Raw genomic sequence first — 24543 nt, forward strand, 5'->3', positions numbered from 1 at the left:
GTTTTATCTTTTTTCCAGAACAGAGTATGGAATGAAAACGATGTTTGGCTCACTTGCGACGTTGTTGCACTCTATACTAGCATTCCTCATCAAACTGCATATGCTGCACTAACACACCATCTAGCAATGTACAGCACCTTTACCAAAAACTTTCAAACTTACATATTAGACATCCTTATGTTTTTGATGACAAACAACTATTTTCAGTTTAATGACAAATTCTACTTACAATTAAGAGGGGTATCAATGGGAGCAAAATTCTCCCCATCAATAGCCAATTTAACCATGGCCTGGTGGGAGGAACAGTATATCTTTTCAACCAACAACCCATTTGGACACAACATAGCATGGTTTGGTAGATATATCGATGACCTCCTATTTATATGGAGGGGCGACATCTCAATCATCCAAAGATTCATCGATTTTCTGAATAGTAATCCATACAATTTACACTTCACTTATAATTTTGATAGAACCTCAATAACATTTCTAGATCTAGTATTAGAGGGGAAAATCGGGTCCATTATACAAACTAAAACCTTCCGTAAGCCCACTACTGCCAACACCATACTACACGCCAGTAGTAATCACGCAAAGAAAACTATCATGGCCATCCCAGTTGGTGAAATGTATAGAGCAAGAAGAAATTGTAGCTCAGAGGAACAATATACAGAAGAACAACAACAAATACAATTAAGATTAAAAAATAGGGGTTATCCATCATGGTCTCTCAACCGGGCCAATTATATCACCAGAAGAGTCCCCAGAGTGGATCTCCTCGAACAGTCTCGCAAAAAGAAAAAACTAGACCCTAACACACCAGTCCTAGTACTACAACAAAGTAACCAGTTTAAGGAAATTAAACAAATCATAAACAAGTACTTACCTATCCTGACGGAAGACGATGGACTACGGTTCATTCTACAAGGAGGCTGTAAAATAGTGGCACGAAAAGCACCCACATTGGGTAACATCCTTTCTCCGTCTCTTTTCGTGTCAGAAGAAAAGAGTACAACAACATGGTTAGAAAATAAGGGCTTTTACAGATGTGGTCAACACCCATGCAAAACATGCAACATAGTTCAGCCCACTAAATCTTTTTCAAACTCAAATAATTCTGAAACGTTTAAAATACAAAATTATATCAACTGTAATACCACCTCAGTAGTCTATGTCATTGAGTGTACCATATGCAGCTTAAAATATATAGGCTGTACTAGCAGAAAATTTAAAACCCGCATCCTGGAACATCTAGGCTATATAAGGAACCCTAATATTTGTAATACATCAAATGTGGCAAAACATTTTATATCATGTCATAACAGAACTATAAAATCATTTATATGTTATGCTATAGAAAAAGTACACCCCCCAAAAAGAGGAGGTGACCTTCAGCATAAAGTCTACCAGAGAGAGGCGTTCTGGATATTTAGACTCAATACTAGAGTCCCTAATGGTTTGAATTTAAAAAAGGAACTCATGTTCCACTACTAACATACAAAAAAATATCCAGTTCACAACAATCGTATGAATCATTTTTTCAAAATTTGATAAGTGTATAACAGACATTTGACTATTACCAACCTAAATTTAAACATGGTTTAAGATGAAATAAAACCATCAACTTATCTAATCATGCGTCATTTGATCACCTTAAATCAAGTACAACTTAACAAGACAACATCTATTCATATTCGTAAAGTTGTCCTTAAAGTTCAAAAACATCTTCATATTTTTATTTTTATTTTTCCTTAAAACTTATATCTGTTACATTTACAAAAACATATGTTTCCTCCTGGGTCCCTCTCAATTTGTCTCAAGAGGGCCTCATATATATACACCACTGAAAAAGACATTACTAATTTGGTCCAATTAAATGTTCTCCACTTTTCCGGTATTCCGGTTTTTTAATTGTTCACTCCCATTTTTCATAATAATCATTAAAATTTATTTATTTTCTCAGCCTTTCGCTTGATCCGATGGTTAGAAATCTAATCTCTACCCATATTCAAGTTTTTAGCTCACTCAACCCCCCTCCCCATTTTTCCCATACCGTATACCGATTCAAACGGTTCTCTTATCTCATTTGGTTCATACACCAAAAATTTTTAAACTGACTAACCATTATAAACATATATTTTGCCCAGAAATGGTAGAAGATCGAGACAATCACAAAAAAGCATGGGGAAAACATAATTTACCTACCAAGACAAAAACCATTGCTAACATTAATTGAGACTATATAACGTTTTCAGACAATTACCAGCAATGGTACTAAAGTTACTGCTTTTAGTTATTCCTCTACATATATATACATATATTATTTCCCCCTACCTTTCTCTCTCCTTCTTCTTTTTTCTTCTATTCTTTATGGAAAAGGGCATCATAAATACATTTGAAACAGGGTCTATATATTTGTTTTATACTCTTATAAACATATAGCGCCTTTAAAGCTATCAAGGAGGATAGGCACTCCCCTATATTTACTATCGGTAACTGCACATAAGAAAATAATAAGAATATACTTACAAATAGGGTCCATTGTAGAAAGAAGTTTGAGCTTCGGCGTCCGTGAGTGGTGCCGCTTCCGGTTTGCGTTCCAACAGGTCCATATGACCCTGAAACGCAAATTAACAACATACAAATTTCACCGGAAGTTGACTTCAATCTCCAAGGAAACAAAAATTACAAATAGTTATGCCACTACCAAGCGCTTATAGCTCCACAAATAAACATAAAAACGACTAAATAACTCATAGGTTCATATTACCTACTTATTTCTGATCCTCTAATAAAAGTCACAATAATTATTCTTAAGACAAATTAGAGCGAGACGAGCACCGAGGCTTAGCGCTTCCGGCTCCCGTTCAGGGAAAGTGCCCACACCTGAAACCAATTAAGATCTGCTATATATATATAGATACCAATACTTGGCAGTCAGTTCATCCTAGCCATGATTAAGAACGCAGTCAGCGTTTGAAACGCGTAGGCTTTCGTTATTTTCCTACTTCCCTCCCAGCACCAGAGGACATCATTCAGACTGACCTCTTTTAATAGAATATTTTTTTTTTTTCATTAAACTTGGAACGAGTTCCTTTTTAGTTAGGGCATGACCACACATGGCGGAATTCCTCCGCAACTGTCCGCATCAATGCCGCACCTAATCCGGGTTGCGGATTACGGCTGCGGATCTGCACAAAATGTGCAGTACATTGATGCGGACTAGCTGCTGCGGACTGCGGGAAAAGTGCTTCCCTTCTCCCTATCAGTGCAGGATAGAGAGAAGGGACAGCACTTTCCCTAGTGAAAGTAAAAGAAATTCATACTTACCGCCCGTTGTCTTTATGACGCGTCCCTCCTTCGGCATCCAGCCCGACCTCCCTGGATGACGCGCCAGTCCATGTGACCGCTGCAGCCTGTGCTTGGCCTGTGATTGGCTGCAGCCGTCACTTACACTGAAACGTCATCCTGGGAGGCCGGACTGGAGACAGAAACAGGGAGTTCTCGGTAAGTACGAACTTCATTTTTTTTTACAGATACATGTATATTGGGATCGGTAGTCACTGTCCCGGGTGCAGAAACAGTTACTGCCGATCGCTTAACTCTTTCAGCACCCTGGACAGTGACTATTTACTGACGTCTCCTAGCAACGCTCCCGTCATTACGGGAGCCCCATTGACTTCCTCAGTCTGGCTGTAGACCTAGAAATACATAGGTCCAGCCAGAATGAAGAAATGTCAAGTAAAAAAAGCAAGACGCATCCGCAGCACACATAACATGTGCATGACAGCTGCGGACTTCATTGCGGAACTTTGAATCTCCATTGAAGTCAATGGAGAAATTCCGCCATGAGTCCGCCACTGCTCCGCAACAGACAGAGCATGCTGCGGACACCAAATTCCGCTCCGCAGCCTATGCTCCGCAGCGGAATTGTACGCATCGTGTAAACGAACACTGCTAAATTAAAGTGAAAGTCAATGTAGAAACGGCTCCGCTGCGGATTAACGCTGCGGAGTGTCCGCAGCGGAATTTAAGTGCAATTCCGCCATGTGTGAACCCGCCCTTACAGCTACGCTGGATCCAATACTTCTTTCTCTTGAAACTCATACAACGTGTGCCGACGCGAGGATCCGTGCGGAGTCCATAGTACATCAATTTGTACCCACAAGGTGAGCTGGAGGTTCTCCTCTTTTGCTTTTCTTCTATAAACAAACACTGCATTTTTTTCCTATAATAAGTCTTTCATTATAGGAAAAAAATTAACACGTTAAAAAAGTACACATATCTGGTATCACCACGTTCGTAACGACCCCAACTATCAAACTATAATGTGATTTTTCCCGCACGATGAACACCCCAAAAAAAATCAATAAAAAACGACACCAGAATTGCTATTTTTTGGTCACCACCCCTCCCAAAATAGAGAATAAAAAGTGATCAAAAAGTCGCATGTACCCGAAAATAATACCAAAAAAAACTACAACCCGTCCTGCAAAAAAAACAAGCTCTTACACAGCTTTTTTGACTGAAAAATAAAAAAGTTACGGCTCTCAGAATATGGTGACAGAAAATAAATTATTTTATAAAAAATTGATTTTATTCGCAAACGCTGCAAAGCATAAAAAAAAGTATATACATATGGTATCGCTGTAATCGTACCGATCCGCAGAATAAAATATAATGGTCATTTATAGTGCACGTTGAACGCCGCAAAAAATAAAAATAAAAAACTTTGTCAGAATTGCTTGTTTTTGGTCACCCGGCTTGCAAAAAAATTTAATAAAAAGTGATCAAAAAAATCGCATGTACCCCAAAATGGTACCAATGAAAAGTACAGATTGTCCCGCAACAAATAAGCCCTCACAGGGCTCCGGTGGTGAAAAATTAAAAAAGTTCTGGCTTTCAGAATATGGCGATGCAAAATGTGCAGTGTCCAAAAGTGGATAAGATCGGGCGCCATTTATCAGTGCGACACCGGGCACATATCTATGAAATATTATTTATTTACCACATTATTATACCCTCTTATTATGCCCTGATGTCCTCTGCACAGATTACAAATACCCCCAAATTATAAACTGAAATACAAGCAAAACCCCAAACAAAACTACTTCCAAGCAAAATCTGCGCTCCAAAAGCAAAATGGCGTTCCCTCCCTTCTGAGCCCTGCAGCGTGCCCAAGCAGCAGTTTGCGCCCACACATATGGCGTCGCCATACCCGAGAGAACCCGTTTAACGTTTATGAGGTATTTGTCTTCTGTGGCACAAACTGGGCACAACATATTATGCACTAAAATGGCGTATCAGTGGAAAACTGCAATTTTCACTTTGAACCATCCGCTGTGCATTAACCCCTTTGCGCACTATGACTTAATTACCCGTCATGGTGCGGCGGTTGATGTATGGAGCCGGCTCACGTGATGAGCCCGCTCCATACGCTGCAGGTGTCGGCTGTGTATTACAGCTGGCCCCCTCGGTACTAACGGACAGGAACAGCTATCGCTCTGTTACAGAAGCCTGTAAGAATAACAGTATACTGCAATACATTAGTATTGCAGTGTATTGTACCAGTGATCCAATGATCGCTGGATCAAGTCCCCTAAGGGGATTGATTAATAAAATGTGTAGAAGAATTATAGTTATTAGTAGTGAGAATTTATTTTTTTTAAAGTTAAAAAAAAAAACACCTTTTCGCATTTTTCTTCTAAAGTACTGTAAAAAAATTAACAAAATTGGTATCGCTACATCCGTAAAAGTCCCAACTATTACAATATACCATTATTTAATTTGCACAGTGCACACCTTAAAAAAAATTAATAATTGAAACCGCCAAAATCGCTGTTTTTTTTTTTGTCACCTTCGCTCTAAAAAAAAAATGTAATACAACTTTTGAATCACTTTTTATGTACCAAAAAATGGTACCAATATAAACTGCAGCTCCTCCCGCAAGAAATAAGCCCTCACACCACTCTATTGATGGAAAAATAAAAAAGTTATGGCTCTTGGAAAGCGGGGAGTGAAAAGCAAAAATATGAAAGCAAAAAATGGATCAGTCCTTAAAGGGTTAATTCATTTCTAATGAAAAAACGTATGACCACATGTGGGATATTTTAGGACTCGGGAGAAATTGCTTTATAAAAAATGGTTGTTTTTTTCCTCCTTTATCCCTTGTGAAAATGAGAAAATTCAACATTTTAGTGGAAAAAATGTTGATATTAATTTTCGCGCCCTAATTCTAATAAACTCTGCAAAAGACCCGTGGGGTCTAAATGCTCACTATACCCCTAGAAAAACTCCTTGAAGGTTTTTCCAAAATGGGGTCACTTTTGGTGGGTTTCCATTGTTTTGGTCCCTCCAGTGCATTGCAAATGCGACATGGCACCGAAAACCATTCCAGCAAAATCATAAATCCAAATGGCTCTCCTTCCCTTCTGAGCCCTGCTGTGGGTCCAAACAGCAGTTTATTACCACATATGGGGTATTGTCGTAATCGGGAGACATTGCTTTACAAATGTTGGGGTGCATTTTCTTCGTTATTCCTTGTAAATAATAAAAATTTATATGTTGTTTCAGAAAAAAAGTACATTTTAATTTTTACAGACTAATTCCAATATATTTAGCGAAAAACCTGTGTGGTCAAAATGCTAACTATACCCCTAGATAAATACCTTAAGGGGTCTAGTTTTGAAAATGGGGTCGATTATGGGGAGTTTCTATCGTTCTGGCAGCTCAAAGCTTCTCCAAATGTACAGTGGGGCCTAAAACATTTTCAAGCAAAATATGAAAGCCTCCGGGTGCTCCCTTCCTTTGGGGCCCTGCCGTGTGTCCAAACAACGCATTAGGGCCACAATGTGGGTATTTTTGAAAACAGGAGAAAGAGGGTGATAGATTTTGTGGTGTGTTTCTTCATTTTCATGTTCGCTTTACAAAGAAATCGGTCTTCAAACTAATACTTTTATGAAAAAAGTGAAATAATTTTTTTTTTCACCTGATATGCATTAAATTTAGCAAAGAACTGTGGGGTCAAAATACTTACTATACACCTAAATAATTACGTTATGGGGTCTAATTTTCTAAATTGGGTTGTTTATGGGGAGTTTCTATCGTTCTGGTAGTTCAAAGCCTCTCCAAATGTACAATGGGGCCTAAAACATTTTCAAGTAAAATATGAGTCCTGAAAGCCTCCGGGTGCTCCCTTCCTTTTGGGCCCTGCCGTGTGTCCAGGCAGTGCATTAGGGCCACAATGTGGGTATTTTAGAAAACAGGAGCAACAGGGTGATAGATTTTGTGGTGTGTTTCTTCATTCTCATGTTCGCTTTACAAAGAAATCGGTCTTCAAACTGATACTTTTATGAAAAAAGTTAAATATTTTTTTTTTCACCTGTTATGCATTAAATTTAGCAAACAACTGTGGGGTCAAAATACTTACTATACCCCTAAATAAATACCTTATGGGGTCTAGTTTTCTAAATGGGGTCGTTTATGGGGAGTTTCTATCGTTCTGGCAGCTCAAAGCCTCTCCAAATGTACAGTGGGGCCTAAAAGATTTTCAAGCAAAATATGAGTCCTGAAAGCCTCCGGGTGCTCCCTTCCTTTTGGGTCCTGCCGTGTGTCCAGGCAGCGCATTAGGGCCACAATGTAGGTATTTTTGAAAACAGGAGAAACAGGGTGATAGATTTCGTGATGTGTTTCTTCATTCTCATGGTCGCTTTACAAAGAAATTGGTCTTCAAACTGATACTTTTATGAAAAAAAGTGTTTTGTTTTTTTTTTCACCTGTTATGCATTCAATTTAGCAAAAAACTGTGGGGTCAAAATACTTACTACACCCCTAGATAAATACCTTAAGGGGTCTAGTTTTCTAAATGGGGTCATTTGTGGGGGTTTCCATCACTCTGACACCTATGAGCCTCTGAAAACCTGGCTTGGTGCAGGAAAACAAAATGTACTTCAAAATTTATAAAATTATTATTCAATTTGTAAGTCCTCTAAATTGCTGAAAGTTTATTTTATTTTTTAAAAAGTGCTGCCAAAATAGAGTAAAGAGATAGAAATATATATTTTATTTTAAAAATTGTACATATGTGACATATTGCAGTTAAAAATAGGGAAAAATTGTAATTTTTACAAAATTTCTTCAATTTTTCTATTTTTTAATTAATTTCCGCAAATTGTATCAGTCTACTTTTACCACTAAAATAAAGTACAACATGTGACGAAAAAACAATGTCAGAATTACTTGGATATTCAAAACTTTCACAGAGTTATTCTCTGATAAAGTCAGACATACCAGATTTGACAAATCTGGCTTGGTCATTAAGGTACAAACAGGCCCGGTCATTAATTTAAAGAACGGCATAAACAGCAATATTGATAGTTATTTTTATTATGGAAAGTGTCTTTATGAGCAGCAGGAATCCTATAATAGATCAGGAAAGTGATGTGTTCCCAGTGTTGTCTTGCTAGGCCACCAGCAGAATAGAGGCCACTGTTTACGGTAGACTGTATACGGTAGATTTTAAATCAGTCTATGTTTACTGACAGGCTGAAGGAAACCTGCAGAGGATTTGTACTCCTTGTGACTTTCCTTTCTCTTTTACCGTCTAGTATAGGAAGTGATTCAGAATATGCAAGAACCTGTCTATCTTTGCTTCAGCCAATGCACTTTAATATAATATACAGATACATGCAATATTTGCTGCGTAATGTCGCTAAATGACATAAAGTAACAGGAATTTTTCACGTCATCCCAGAAATCTTGTTATTGTTGAATATTACTGTGTTATAAATGAGTTGTCAGTTCAATGAATTGAACGACAATGATACATATTTTCCTTTGCATGACTTTATTTTTTTACTTCCTTTAAACTCAATCATATATAAACTGATTGATATTCCTCTCTGTTTTCTTTCTGACATGGATTATTGCTTGAATAAGAAGCAACAATAAATACAAAACTCTATTATTTCTGAATACATTGAGAAGATGAATGGCATACTCCACATTTATGACATGTAGAAGTACACTCAGTTAACTTATTTCTGGCAAGCAAATATTCTTATACTTGGAGTTGTGCACACTATATCACTTAGAGGAATAGTACATCTAACTACAAGCTGGCTAAGTGTGCGTGATAATAACATTTAAAATTAATTTCAATCTGAATAATTAAAGGGGTTGTGTAACGTCCGCGGTCGCTGACTGCAGACTTCTCTTATCCTGCCGACACCCTCCTCCCCCGAGATGCCAGCACATGCGTCCTGTCCCGCAGTGACCAGTAGGATGCACGCTCAAACTCAGTCCCGGCTTTAAAGAGCCAGAGCGCACACATGTGTAAGATTGAACTGATTGATCCCAGATCACCCTGGACTATAAGCATACCTCCCAACTGTCCCAGATTCGGCGGGAGAGTCCCAGTTTCTCATGCTGTCCCACCGTCCCGGGTGGTCTGCAAAATGTCCCGCTGGGCGCTGCAGCTGTATCAAAACAGCTGATCACTGCTGACAGGCGCCTTGCATGCCAGACAACTGCAGCAGTGATCAAAACAAGGCAGGAGTCTTGTGGCGGTGTTCTCACTGCGATCGACGCCGGCCCAGGAGTGGACCAGTCCAGTCACCTGACCTGTCATCTGATCTCACCAGTCAGGTGACAGGTCAGGTGACTGGACTGGTCCACTCCCGGGCCGGCATCGACACCAGTGAGAACGCCACCGCAAGACTCCTGCATTCTGATGGTGAGTTAAAGCAGAGCGGAGAGTGGCAGCAGTAGGGCCGGCTACCTCTTATAAGGGGGTTGTGTTGCGCTACCTACAGGTTGCTATCTATTGGGGGGCTGTGTCTGGCGCTATGTACAAGGGGGCTGTGTGGAGCAATCTACAGGGGGGCTGTATCTGGAGCTATCTACAGTGGGGCTATGTGTGGAGCTATCTACAGGGGGGCTGTATCTGCACCTATCTACAGGGCTGCTGTGTCTGGCGCTATGTACAGGGGGGCTGTGTCTGGCGCTATGTACAGGGGGGCTGTGTGTAGCAAGCTGCAGGGGGGCTGTATCTGGAGCTATCTACAGGGGGGCTATGTGTGGAGCTATCTACAGGGGGGCTGTATCTGGAGCTATCTACAGGGGGCTGTGTCTGGCGCTATGTACAGGGGGGCTGTGTGGAGCAATCTACAGGTGGGCTGTGTCTAGAACTATGTACAGGTGGCTGTATCTGGAGCTATTTACAGGGGGCTGTGTCTGGCGCTATGTACAGGGGGGCTGTGTGGAGCAATCTACAGGGGGATTTATCTGGAGCAATCTACAGGGGGGCTATGTGTGGAGCTATCTACAGGGGGGCTGTATCTGGAGCTATCTACAGGGGGCTGTGTCTGGCACTATGTACAGGGGGGCTGTGTCTGGCGCTATGTACAGGGGGGCTGTGTGTAGCAAGCTACAGGGGGCTGTATCTGGAGCTATCTACAGGGGGGCTATGTGTGGAGCTATCTACAGGGGGGCTGTATCTGGAGCTATCTACAGGGGGCTGTGTCTGGCGCTATGTACAGGGGGGGTGTGTGGAGCAATCTACAGGTGGGCTGTGTCTAGCACTATGTACAGGGGGCTGTATCTGGAGCTATTTACAGGGGGCTGTGTCTGGCGCTATGTACAGGGGGGCTGTGTGGAGCAATCTACAGGCGGATTTATCTGGAGCAATCTACAGGGGGGCTATATGTGGAGCTATCTACAGGGGGGCTGTATCTGGAGCTATCTACAGGGGGCTGTGTCTGGCACTATGTACAGGGGGGCTGTGTGGAGCAATCTACAGGGGGGCTGTGTCTGGGGCTATGTACATGTGGGCTGTGTGTGGCGCTATCTACAGGGGGGCTGTGTCTGGCGCTATGTACACGGGGGCTGTGTGTGGCGCTATCTACAGGGGGAGCTGTTTGTGGCGCTATCTACAGGGGAGCTGTGTGTAGCGCTATCTACAGGGGGGCTGTGTGTGGAGCTATGTACAGGGGGGCTGTGTGTGGAGCTATGTACAGGGGGGCTGTATCTGGAGCTATCTACAGGGGGGCTGTGTCTGGCACTTTGTACAGGGGGGCTGTGTGGAGCAATCTACAGGGGGGCTGTATCTGGAGCTATCTACAGGGGGCTGTGTGTGGCGCTATCTACAGGGGGCTGTGTGTGAAGCTATCTACAGGGAGCTGTGTGTGGAGCAATCTACAGGGGGGCTGTGTTTGGAGCTATCTACAGGGGGGCTGTGTCTGGCGCTATGTACAGTGGGGCTGTGTGGAGCAATCTACAGGGGGGCTCTGGTGGATGATTTTTCCATTGACCGGTAGCAGAGTTACACAACTGGAAAAAAAAATCCTCATCATATAACTCTGCTACCTGTCAATTGAAAAGCCATCAACTACAGGGTCTCCTTCTTGACTTTCATTGTTCTCAGTCTTTTGGTTTGTCCTGCAGCTGCTGCCGTGATGAGCAAATGTTATACCCAAGTTAGGAAAGGTAACATAAAGACGATATAACCGGATCCATAATATCTGTCATATCCAGACAGTCTAGAGAGCCGCAGTGACCATGTGCGCTTGTTATTTGCAGAAGGATCTGGCCATGATTTGATGTGTTGATGCGGGATATTGGGCGTGGTTAGGGGGTGTGGCTTAAAATGTCCTTCTTTTCCGAATTCAGAAGTTGGGAGGTATGCTATAAGAAGGGCCCTGCCCCTTCCTTCACTGCCTGAGCGTTGTTGTGTTTTCCCGTGTCAGTCTAGCAAATTGTCCCTTAGTGTTTTCCAATTCCCAGTTTTCCCGTACCTGCTATCTGTATCCTGTATCCCATGTGACCTTATTCCTGTGCCTTAAAGAGTTGGAGTGGTGTTGTACCACCGGTCTGTCTGCTGTGTTACAGCACGCCTGGTGTCTGCTGCCAAGGTCCCATCTGAGCCTAGTCATCGCTACTGTCTGAACTACCACAGGTACCCTTGCTTGAACTATAGACTTTACTTGGTACTCTGTATTAGCCAGCTGCTATCCCGCTACGGCAGTACGGCCCAGTAGGTCCACATACCCACAGATCGTGACAGGTTATCCTGTTTTGTTTTGTTTTGTTTTTAGCAAGTTAATTTTTGTATAATGAAAAGTCATACAATTTTTTTATATACTTTCTGTATTAATTCCTCACAGTTTTCAAGATTTCTGCTTGTTGTTATTCTGTAGTTACAGTCATTGTTTACTTCCCGTGAATAAAATTCTGTCCATGGTCTTATGATGGCCACACAGGTGCTGGGTGTAGCGTCCAGGGCCACGAACCATCGGGATTACTCATGGATCTGTGAGCACTGGCCCGCATCTTCTCCCCAGGAGACGCCAGTGCTCACTTCCGCTCTGGTCCACTGTGTCCAGTAGGGTTTGCGCGCATGCTCGTGCCCGGCCTTAAAGGGCCAGCGTGCACACATGGGAATTATGATTAATTAGCCAATGATAACCCTGGACTATAAGAAGGGCTCTGCCCCTCTGCTCATTGCCTGAGCGTTGTTGTGTTTTCCTATATTAGTCTTGCAAATGGTCCCTTTGTGTTATCCTTTTCCCGTTGTTCCCGTGCCCTGATACCTGTACCCTGTATCCCGTGCTATTTGTTCCTGTGCCTTAAACCTGTTGGAGTCATGTTGCGCCACCGGTTCCACCTGCTGTGTTACACCACGTCTGGTGTCTGCTTTCAAGGTCCCATCTGTGCCTAGCCATTGCTACTGTCTGAACTACTACAAGTACCCTTGTGCTTGGACTATTTATATATTGACTTGGTACTCTGTTGGCCAGCTGCTATTCCGCTACGGCGGTACGGCCCAGTGGGTCCACATACCCACAGATCGTGTCCCTCGGATCATTGGAAGACATAGCTCTGATACACATAGTGTAACTATAACGAGCCGTGCACCTGTGTGTCCATCGCATGACCATGGACAGAATTTTATCCTCCAGAAGTAAACAATAAATGTCCCTACTGAATAAAAACAAGCAGAGATTTGGAAAAACCATGAGGAATGAATACAGAAATTATATAGAATTTTTTTTTATAACATTTCATTATACAAAAAAATAACATTGATTTACTGAAACTGGCAGCCCCTTTAATCCCTTCCCAACATTTGTATGGATACGTCATGGAAAGCTAGTGCTTCCCGCATTTTGCCGTAACCATACGACAAATGAATGGCACCAGATCAGAAGCTGAGTCGGTGCCATCATCGCCAGATGTCAGCGGTGTATTACAGCTGACATACGGCTGAAATGGCAAATGGCGGGGACCGAAATTATCTTAGATCCCCGCTATTAACCCCTTAAATGCAGCGGTCAAACGTGATCGATGCATTTAATTTGTTTGCATCTCATCAGAACCCCAGTAATGAAATTGAAACTGGAGGCCTAATACTGGCCTCCCGGTCTGCCTAGCACGGAAGCCTTCCAGTACCGGCCCGGCGGCGGAGCCTGAAAGGCTTCCGTAACTGGCGGCAAGATGGCGCCGGCTCAGGAGCTGAGACGGCGTCATCAGCGGTGGATATCAGCTGTATGACAATCAATCGTCATCATACAAACATTACTGCAACGCAGCGCAGGCCATGAAGAAGTAAACAATAAATAATAACAGTCGCCAAACATAACATGACAGTATGACACACAGTATAGGCTAACCTATGCTATACATCACACCACATGCTACACTAACCGTTTTGTATTCGCTAAAATCAAAGAATAAAGCTTTACATCCAAGTGATGGGGTGGGGGAGTGGGAAGGAGGGCGTAGGCAGGGGAATTCACAGGCCTGAAGCTTTATTGAAAGACAACACACAAGAAGGGAGAGTGGGGGGAAGGGGAGAATCAGTCCTCTTCCTCATCGACATCCAGGCTTTCCAAGGTGGAATAGTCTCTCAGCAGGCTGTGGATCAGCCTGCGGCAGTCCTGGATGGACACACTTTCTCTCCGCAAAATTAAACAGTTCCTGGCAAACCATATAGCGTCCTTAAAACATTTCAGAAGGCGCCAGGCCTCCTGGATTGCTCCATCAGTGTTAAATCCAAACCCTGTGCAAAGGGGCACTGCCAGAAAATGTGCAAAGATGTTTACTCCGTGAAGGGACACCTGGGGCAGGTGTCTTGCACAGGTTGTGGGCATGAATGAATAACCTAAGAGGCAGTCCTCCCTGGACGGCCATCCATGAAATGTCCTTGTGCCCGTTGGTCAACCTGCCAGATGACACGTTAGTCCAAACAGTCTCCAACGTGTCGGCATGAAGCCCTGGAACAGACTCCGGCAAGTCCTTTGCTCTGATGTGCTTGTGGATCGTCTTAGGTTTCCACAAGTCAGGCTTAAGACCCTCCAGTTGATGCTCCCTCACACACCGCACAACATCTCCATAGGGAAGGAGCTGTCCCACTTGTCCCAGCCAAAACAACGCCAGGGGGAAGGAGGAAGTAACGGGACATGGCCTTTGCCACAGAGCTGTTTGCTGTCCTTAGAGTCCTACAAACACAGTCACATACAAAAGGGATCCGCAGCAGAGTGGGGATGTCGGGTATACCCTTCCCACCTTTGCGGGCTTCTTGTACATAACAGTCTGCTTTACTCTGTCCATTTTTGAACCCCAGATGAAGCGAAACACAGTCCTGGTAATGGCCCTCAAGAGAGTGGCAAGAGGGGGCCTTGCATGTGCAGTGTATTGTAGCACAGGCAAGACTTCGTTACGCAGGACAAGTGCCTTGCCCTCCATAGTAAGTTGTCTGAGGCTCCACAGTCCGATTCTTTGGTTGACTTTGCCCAAGCGTTCTTCCCACGACTTTAGGGCTGCACAGTGGCGTAACTACCGCTGTAGCAGCCGTAGCAGATGCTACGGGGCCCGTGGCATGAGGGGGCCCGTGTCGCCCGCTGGCACGAGCCCCCACCATGGCCGGAGGCTCCGCTAGCAGCCGCTATGGCTGCTACAGTGCGACGCCACTGAACACTGCAGCAGAGCAGGGAGGTATCTCCCTGCTCTGCCATTAAACAAAAGACATGTATCCCCTATCCACAGGACAGGGGATACATGTGTGATCGCTGGCATTGATAGGGAGAACGGGGGACTGAAAGTCCCCTGGAGTTCTCCATCACAAACCTCGGACTTCCGGGGTCTGTGTCGGCAGCTCCATAGAAATGAATGGAGCGCAGGTCGCGCTTGTGCGTATGCGTGACCAGCGCTCCTTTCATTTTTATTGAGCTGCGCAGACGCCGGAAGTCAGAGGTTAGTCATGGAGAACTTCGGGGGACTTTCGGTCTCCCTATCAATGCCAGCGATCACACATGTATTCTGGCTGAAGAGCTTTGTGATCGGCCTGGGGGCGCTAGTGGACTCCTTGTGTCCTTCATCGTACATCTTATGCCTAATTCAAGTGATTATCTTGATAGACCCTACAGCTGCTCCATGTTATTCTTTATTTGATGCAGCTGATCCCCCAACGCTGCTCAATACGGCACATTTCACCCACGTCTGAGTCACCTTGGTCTTCTACACAGGCTGGGCGACTACCATTACAGTGCCCACAGGGCTTGTCACCCAGCTTTCCACAGATCCTGAATGTCATATACACAGTTATACCCCCTGCACTCCCTCTTACTGCACTGCCTGGGTCAGAGTAGTTCATGAAACAGAAGGCTCAGGATGAGCACTTACATTTTATATATCTGACAACTGTTCCTCCCGGCTCCCCGTACACAGGCGCACGTGGCTGGTAATTCATGTTTAAGTCAATGGGGAGAAGGAATAAACTGACGCACGACCGCCCAGTCAGCGGGATATCCCCTGCAAGAATAATGGTGAAATCCAACATGCCCCCTCTCCTGTTACCTACAGGGGGGGCTGTATGATGTTATCTACAGGGGGGGCTGTATGGTGTTACCTACAGGGGGGCTGTATGGCGTTACCTACAGGGGGGCTGTATGGCGTTACCTACAGGGGGGCTGTATGGCATTACCTACAGGGGGGCTATATGGCGTTACCTACAGGGGGACTGTATGGCGTTACCTACAGGGGGGCTGTATGGCGTTATCTACAGGGGGGCTGTATGGCGTTATCTACAGGCGGTCTGTATGGCGTTATCTACAGGCGGGCTGTATGGCGTTATCTACAGGGGGCTGTATGGCGTTATCAACAGGGGGCTGTATGGCGTTATCTACAGGGGGGCTGTATGGCGTTATCTACAGGGGGGCTGTATGGCGTTATCTACAGGGGGGCTGTATGGCGTTATCTACAGTGGGGCTGTATGGCGTTATCTACAGGGGGGCTGTATGGCGTTATCTACAGAGAGGCTGTATGGCGTTATCTACAGGGGGGGCTGTATGGCGTTATCTACAGTGGGGGCTGTATGGCGTTATCTACAGGGGGCTGTATGGCGTTATCTACAGGGGGAGGGCTGTATGGCGTTATCTACAGGGGGGGCTGTATGGCGTTATCTACAGGGGGGCTGTATGGCATTATCTACAGGGAAGCTGTATGGCGTTATCTACAGGAAGGCTGTATGGCGTTATCTACAGGGGGAGGGCTGTATGGCATTATCTACAGGGGGGCTGTATGGCGTTATCTACAGGGGGGCTGTATGGCGTTATCTACAGGGAGCTGTAAAAAGGCACTATCTACAAGGGGGGGTTATGTGACACCCAGGGGAGGGGGGCCCTAGTCAAAAGTTTGCTATGGGGCCCAGTCTTTCCTAGTTACGCCCCTGGGGCTGCACCTTCCTTCACGAACCAGACTCCCAGAATTTTGATGAAGTATGGCTTGATGGTAAATGGAAAGGGGGCAGAGCATAGCTTCTGACTTCCCGCAGTTGACTTTTGCCCCTGAAGCGCATCCGAACTCCTCGCAGTTCTGGACGAGTGCAGTACCTGAGGAGACAAGAGGGGGCAAATACTCCAAGGAAAGGACTCCAGTAGCTGGACGGGAAGATGTTAGTGCTGCTGGAGCTGGGGAGAAGGGATGCTGGGTTGGGAGGGGTGCAGGTGACAGGACCACTGAGGTGGGTGGGTAGGAGAAGGTGAGATCCTCAGTGGGGGTGACAGGGGTTGGGGAGGATTGTGCGGAGAGGGCAGGGCGAGGGAGGGTGGGTAGGGTAGTGTGAGGGAGGGCAGGGAGAGGGGGGGGGGACTGGCGTCCTCTTACCATCCTTCTTCCCGGTCTTCTGTGCCGCTGGAGTTCTGGCTGGGGCGGGGTTCCCTCTGGCCAGAGCTTTCGCTACTACAGTTGCCCAGGATCACTCCCTCTTTGGGCAGTCCTTGTAGGAGCGGGCTGCTTGTCCACAGAGGTTGCACATGGTCCGTTTTGGGCAGTCTTTGGTCTCGTGTCCTGTTACCCGGCAGTTCTTGCAGGTGTCCTCCTTGCAGTCCTTCATCGTGTGCCCCTTCTTGTTGCATCTCCTGCAGATCTGCGGCATGTCCGAGTAGTAGATGAGGCCATAGGAGTAGCCCAACGAGAATGACTGGGACAGGTGCTGGAGGCCGTCTTCCGAGCTTGAACCTTGTTCAGTCAGACGATTACCGACCACTTGCCAGTCCAGAAGCCGAGTCCCTTCGGGATGTGGGTGGGTTCTCTCACCACTGTGCAGAACCGCTTCAGGAGCATGGTGATGTCTTTGTCGGGGCTGTGTGGGTTCCACATTGAGACTGTCACCCGCCTTTTCTGTCTTTGGACAGGGCAGTTGCCGACAAAGCAAGAGAAAGGGGAATAAGGCCTTGCCGCTTTCACCATCTCCCAGTAGCTTCTGCAGATGTTGATCGATGCAAAGGTCACAAAGAAGATCCCGGTCATGAAGGCTTCAATGCTCATAATCTCCGGCTTAGCAAAGCCCTGGTCCAAGAGCATCTTCTGGCAGAACACTTCTTGCGTCATGTATGGCACTCTCCCGACCACCTCCTTCAGCTTCAGGGCCACCGTCTGCTTCATCCAGGAGGCTTCAGGAGGAGATATCCTTGCCTGGGTCCGCTGGCCTAGTCCATCAGCTTTCTCCTTCTGGGTGGCAGGGTTGCTGGTTTAGGCCATGGCTTCTTCCAGCTGGTCCTGTCGCTTGGGGAGGGTCTTCGCTAGCTCTTTCCCTGAAGGGGACAAAGCTATGCAAATCTTCTCCTTGCTGGCCGAGGTTCTTCCATGAAATTTCTTCCACAACGGTTCCTCGTCTAGCGTCTTCTTCTGCGGCCGAGCTTCTTTGAAGATCCCCTTCAGCAGCGGCTCTTCTCCGAAGGTCTCTGTAGCAATTCTCCTCCTTCTTCCCAGATGGAGATTCTCCCTTCTGGATCGTCGTCTTCGCTGGTTCTTCTCCGCAGTTCGTCGCCGGCTTTGTCTGGAACGCTCTTTGATCGCTAAGCTAGCGATAATAGCTCCCAGTGGTTCTCCGAGATATCTGCCCTTATAAGGACTGATAAGAACAGATACTACACTTGATCTTAGCCAAAAGGCCATGTGCCCAAACAGAAGTTTATTGTCACGAGGCGGTGTGTGGACCCACTGGGCCGTACCACGTAGCGGGATGGCAGCTGGCCAAACAGGTACGGTATAGAGTCTATAGTCCAGAAAAGGATACCTGAGGCAATGTAGACAGTAGCAAGGCAGGCTCGGCTGGGACCAGGCAGCAGGTAGACGTCAGGCGTGGAGTAGTAGAACAGGCGTGGAGATTAAGCACAACACGACAACAGCTCAGCAAGGCAGTAGACCAGGATGGTACAGATAGCACGGGAAACAGGATACAGAAACAGGAAACACTGGGAAGCTGGAAGACACTTAGGAGACCATTTGCAAGAAAGACTAAGGTAAACAACAACAACGCTCAGGCGAGGATAAGAAGGGTGGTGACCCTCTTATAGTCCAGGAGTTCATGAGTAGATGATGATGATTTTCAGGTGTGCGTGCTGGCCCTTTAAGAGCGGGCACGAGCGCGCGCGCGGGCCCTCCGAGAGACAGGGCCGATACCCGGAAGTGAGTGCCGGCGCCTCACAGGGGGACGACGCAGCACAGCAGCAGGACGTCCATTGCCGTGGTCATCAAGGGGTAAATTACATTTATTACCATATATGGGGTATTGCCGTACTTGGTAGAAATTGCTTTACAAATGTTGGGGTTCTTTTTTTCCTTTATTTGTTGATAAAATGAAATTTTTTTTGCTAAAACTACGTCTTACTGAAGAAAAGATATTGTTTTTATTTTCACTGCCCAATTCTAATAAATTCTATGAAACACCTGTGGGGTCAAAATGCTCACTACACCCCTAGATGAATTCCTCAAGGGGTGTAGTTTCCTGAATAGAGTCACTTTTTGGGTGTTTTCATTGTTTTGTCCCCTCAGGGGCATTGCAAATGTGACTTTGCCTCCACAAACTATTCCTGCTAAATGTGATCTCCAAAAGCCAAATAGCACTCTTTCCCTTCTAAGCCCTGCAGTGTCCAAACAGCCGTTTATGACCACATGTGGGGTATTGATTTACTCGGGAGAAATTGCTTTACAAATTCTGTCGCAATTTTTCCCCTTTAGTTCTTGTGGAAATGAAAAAAAATTAGCTATACCTACATTTTCTTTGAAAAAATGTAGATTTTCATTTTCACGGACTACTTCCAATAATTTCTGCAATTAACCTGTGCAATCAAAATATTCACTATACCTCTAGATAATTTCCTCAATGGGTGTAGTTAACAAACTGGGGTCACTTGTGGGGGGTTTCCACTGTTTTGTCCCTTCAGGGGCTTTGCAAATGCGACATGGCCTCCGCAAACCATTCCTGCTAAATTTGAGCACCAAAAGCCAAGTAGCGCTCTTTCCCTTCTAAGCCCTGCTGTGTGTCCAAACAGCTGTTTATGACCACATATGGGATATTGTTTTACTCGGGAGAAATTGCTTTACAACTGTTGTGGTGCTTTTTCCCCTTTAGTCCTTGTGGAAATGAAAAAAAATTAGCTAAACCTACATTTTCTTAGAAAAAATGTAGATTTGAATTTTTACGGCCTACTTCCAATAATTTCTTCAATAAATCTGTGGTGTCAAAATGCTCACTATACCCCTAGATAATTTCCTTGAGGTGTGTAGTTTCTAAAATAGGATAAATTTTGTTGGATTTCCACTGTTTAGGCACCAAAAGACCCCTTCAAACCTGACATGGTGCCTAAAATATATTCTAATAAAAAGAAGGCCCCAAAATCCTCTAGGTGCTCCTTTGCTTCTGAGGCCGGTGCTTCACTCCAGTAGCACACTAGGGCCACATGTGGAATATTTCCTAAATATGCAGAACCTGGGCAATAAATATTGAGTTGCATTTCTTTGGTAAAAGATTCTGTGTTACCAAAAGAATGGATTAAAAATGAATTTCTGTAAAAAAAAAATACATTTGTGAGTTTCACCTCTACTTTTCTTTAATTCCTGTGAAACGTCTAAAGGGTTAAGAAACTTTCTAAATGCTGTTTTGAATACTTTGAAAGGTGAAGTTTTGAAAATGGGGTGACTTATTGGGGGTTTCTAATATATAAGGCCCTCAAAGCCACTTCACAACTCAACTGCCCCCTGTAAAAATAGCATTTTGAAATTTTCTTGAAAATGTGAGATATTGCTGCTAAAGTTCTAAGCCTTGTAACGTCCTAGAAAAATAAGAGGATGTTCAAAAAACAGTGCCAATCTAAAGTAGACATATGGGGATGTTAATTAGCAACAATTTTGTGTGGTATAACTGCCTGTCTTACAAGCAGATACATTTAAATTTAGAAAAATGCTAATTTTCGTAATTTTTCGCAAAATTTTGGTGTTTTTCACAATTAAACACTGAATATATCGAGCAAATTTTGCCAGTAACAATAAGTCCAATGTGTCACAAGAAAACAATCTCAGAATCGCTTGGACAGGTAAAAGCATTCCGAAGTTATTACCACATAAATTGAAATATGTCAGATTTGAAAAATGAGGCTCTGTCAGGAAGGTCAAAAGTGGACAAAGACGGAAGGGGTTAAACTTTACATGTGCTGATCAATGCTCCTGTAGTCGGCATAGTATTTCACCTATTAGAGCACAATTAGTCAGCCATTTATGAAAGCTATCGAGAAATTGATTTTCCATCTGCATGAATGGATTCACAGATATTTCTCGTCTTTTTCTGACTTTCTCACCCTGGCCTTTGTCTAGATTTCATGTATTCTTATACTATCATGACTCCCCTGTGTCTTTTGTGTGCCAATTTGAATAAGCACACAAAAGAAAACACTACTATACACAGAAAAGAATATCCACATGACAGCCCACATGCATTTCCTAAGAGCTAGTCATTTACATTTTAGGGGTTTTATTCAGAGGCATCTTATTACAGAAATGTATATACTTTATATTTGAATAGTGGGTATGGATATTATACATGTGGTGATTGGGCTTAAAGTCACTGGTGGGTAACTAATGATTCTAGGTATAGCTTTTGCACTGGAGCCAAGGAGTTTCAAGCTTTAACTTTGGTTGAGATTTGTCTACCAATTAGAGACTCTCTGAGGTCAAATATTTCCAGTAAACAGGACCAAATTATTTTCCTGCCCCCTTTATGTATAATATAACGATAAAGGCAAATGTTTTCAGCCACAGATGAGAGATTAGTAAATTTATGAATGTTTCAGTGTAAGGGCTGTCCTCTGACACTGATCTCCACATATGTCACCTGACCAATAGGGGTTCATCAAAGTTTGGGGATCCACGTAGTCCACTCAGGTAGCGGCTTATTTCATATGTAATAAGGTATTATGTATGCAAGTGTTAAAGTATCTATAAGTAGTAACTATAGGTGGATGTTTTTCCTATTATATGAACTCTAAAATATCTGATTGACTTTACCCATATGGTAGTCTATTTTCCTATTAGCAGTTCATAATAAGGAAATATTCTAAAATAGTTTTATTGTTTATGTACTAGTATTTAGGATTTTTTTAAATTTTACTTTTGGCCTACACATTTGATATTTGGCTAAAATACTTTTTCATTATGTGTAAGGATTGTGTATTAGCAAAGAGCTGTAGAAATTTGTCATATATAATGTTTATGTTTAGTACAGCTTTACATTGAGTAAGAAATCTTATATTCAGTGTAATTGGTTAAAACTAAATAATTTACAATGAATTCAGATCCTTTCAATGTGAAGTTCAACAACCATTTCTAACCCTTACATGAAAACCTATGTTTACTCTATACAGATTATTAAAATGATCATAGCTACTTATACAGTACAGAGAATTCAACACCCAGTCATCCTGGCACAGCATTACGAAATATAACAGTGACAGACAGGAGGCAATGTCTAATATCAGTCATTGGTTATATCAAAGAAACGTATAAAATACTCACGCTACCTTACTGTGCATGACCTAACTAAAAAAAATAGTAAAAAAAAAAAAGTCACCCATTATGACCTTATAAAAAGAAATTACATACATGTCATAGGTAACACAAACTGAAGATATGTTATAAAGATTAACAAATACAGGATATTAAACCAACCACAAATCAAATTTCTTCATTAAATATATCTTATAGCAATATCTAGATTTATTTCTCAATCTAGATGCAGTATGCCGTCATTTCTCAATTTCCGCATCAACTGAACTTTGTAATTGGAAATACATCTACAGGTTCTAGAAATTGCAACAGATGCAGAATTTTACACACCTCAACTATCTAGATAAATATGTACTTTAGAAATAAGTTGCAAACCCATCTGTGCCAATATGGATAGAGGGCCATTAGTCACCCTGCAATATGAAAGTGAAGGTGCACAATGATGTAGTATTAGGAGATGGCGCTATCTCACTAGACAAATGCTCAGGAGTCCAAGGGAGAGTTTATTAACCACTCTATGGCAGTTTTCTAGTGTAGAAAAGTTGTTTTGTGCAAAAATGGAACGACTTTTGCATTTTTACACCGCCTCTCCCACTTTTTAAAAAAAGTAATAAATTAGGTACATTTTACTCCAGTGCTCTTTATATAAAGACTGGCATATAAAAAAATAACTGTTTTAAATCCCCCTAGATTATTAGCAATTACTAAAACTCATTTGTCAAAACTTTCTAAAAGAAAAAACTGGTCTAATTGCCAATTTTAAGAAATAGGAGCTAAGAGCAAGAAAGCCGGTGCTTCTCATAGACAGCTTTGAAAAATGATGCCCTCTATTTCCTACAATTTGTATGGAGACTTTTAAACCACCTAAATTAAATTGTATAAAGGACTATACAACATGAAGTCATCGATTACTGTGGTGTGTGATGTCATCAGTCTGAGGGTATGTTCACATGAGGGCGTCCGTAACGGCTGAAATTACGGGGCTGTTTCAGCCTGAAAACATCCCCGTAATTTCAGCCGGAACGGCATGTGCAGGCGCTTGAACGCCGCGTCCATTACGGCCGTAATTAGCGCTGCTATTCATTGGAGTCAATGAATAACGGCTCCAATTACGGCCAAAGAAGTGACAGGTCACTTCTTTGACGCGGGCGTCTATTTACGCGCCGTCATTTGACAGCGGCGCGTAAATATACGCCTCGTGTGAACAGACAAACATCTGCCCATTGCTTTCAATGGGCAGATGTTTGTCAGCGCTATTGAGGCGCTATTTTCAGACGTAATTCGGGGCAAAAACGCCCGAATTACGTCCGTAAATAGGCCGTGTGAACATACCCTGAGTAGAGATCAAGGGTGCGACATTTTATGAAGACATTTATTGTAGATAACACTTTACAATGCATTGTCAGGGTTAACATTTCTAGTTTTTACTTATTTGTAAGAAAGACAAAAGTATAGTAGGTATGATACCTTTATTGGCTAACCATAAAAATGATATATGCAAGCTTTCAGAGCGCAGAGACCCCCTCTTCAGGCAAGTTTACAAAAGGAAGAAGGGGCCTTTGTGCTCTGAAAGCTTGCATTTATAATTTTTATGGTTAGCCAAAAAAGGTATCATACCTACTATACTTTTGTCTTTTTTGACATAAAAGTATTTAACATTGCATATTGTTTCTGGCTAACACGGTACTACACTATTTCTTACTGTACTTAATGTAACAAATCTACTGAGGAACACCGTTTCTTTTTTTTCCAACTAATGTCATCATTTGTTGGGTTAGGACAACAGATTGAATGACTGATTCAAAAAGCATTAGAGCTCCCATCCAGTCAAATCAGAAAGTCATCTGCTGAAAGGAACATAATAAAGGATTCTCTGGTTAAGAAAACCCGTTTTCAAATACATTATTAGAGTATTCAGACTTAAAAGAGGGGTCCTCCACATCAAATAGCTAGAATAGAGAGCACCTACAAAGAACATCTCTCTCTTTCTGTGGAGGACCAGGCACATCAGAGTCTGTGGCTCATTAATTTAAATGGGCGCCAAGTCATTCTTAATTTCCTCCATGTTGGCGTTGCAGAAGTGAACACTTGCTGCTTGGTTCCCCCACAGATAATAACTGATTGCTGTGGGCCCCTGCAGATGAACAACCCGTTATCAGCCTACTTTTGGGAAACCCTTTGAACAAAAGGGATTATAAAAAGCAG

At 43.4% G+C, this 24543-nt stretch overlaps 1 pseudogene; it reads right to left on the bottom strand.

Moving 5' to 3' along the window:
- Positions 1-1082: 1082 nt before the first annotated feature.
- On the bottom strand, positions 1083-17940 carry LOC142683154 (uncharacterized; annotated as a pseudogene).
- Between the last annotated feature and the right edge of the window lie 6603 nt (positions 17941-24543).

Source organism: Rhinoderma darwinii, chromosome 1 (genome assembly GCF_050947455.1).
Source record: "Rhinoderma darwinii isolate aRhiDar2 chromosome 1, aRhiDar2.hap1, whole genome shotgun sequence".
NCBI lineage: Eukaryota > Metazoa > Chordata > Amphibia > Anura > Rhinodermatidae > Rhinoderma > Rhinoderma darwinii.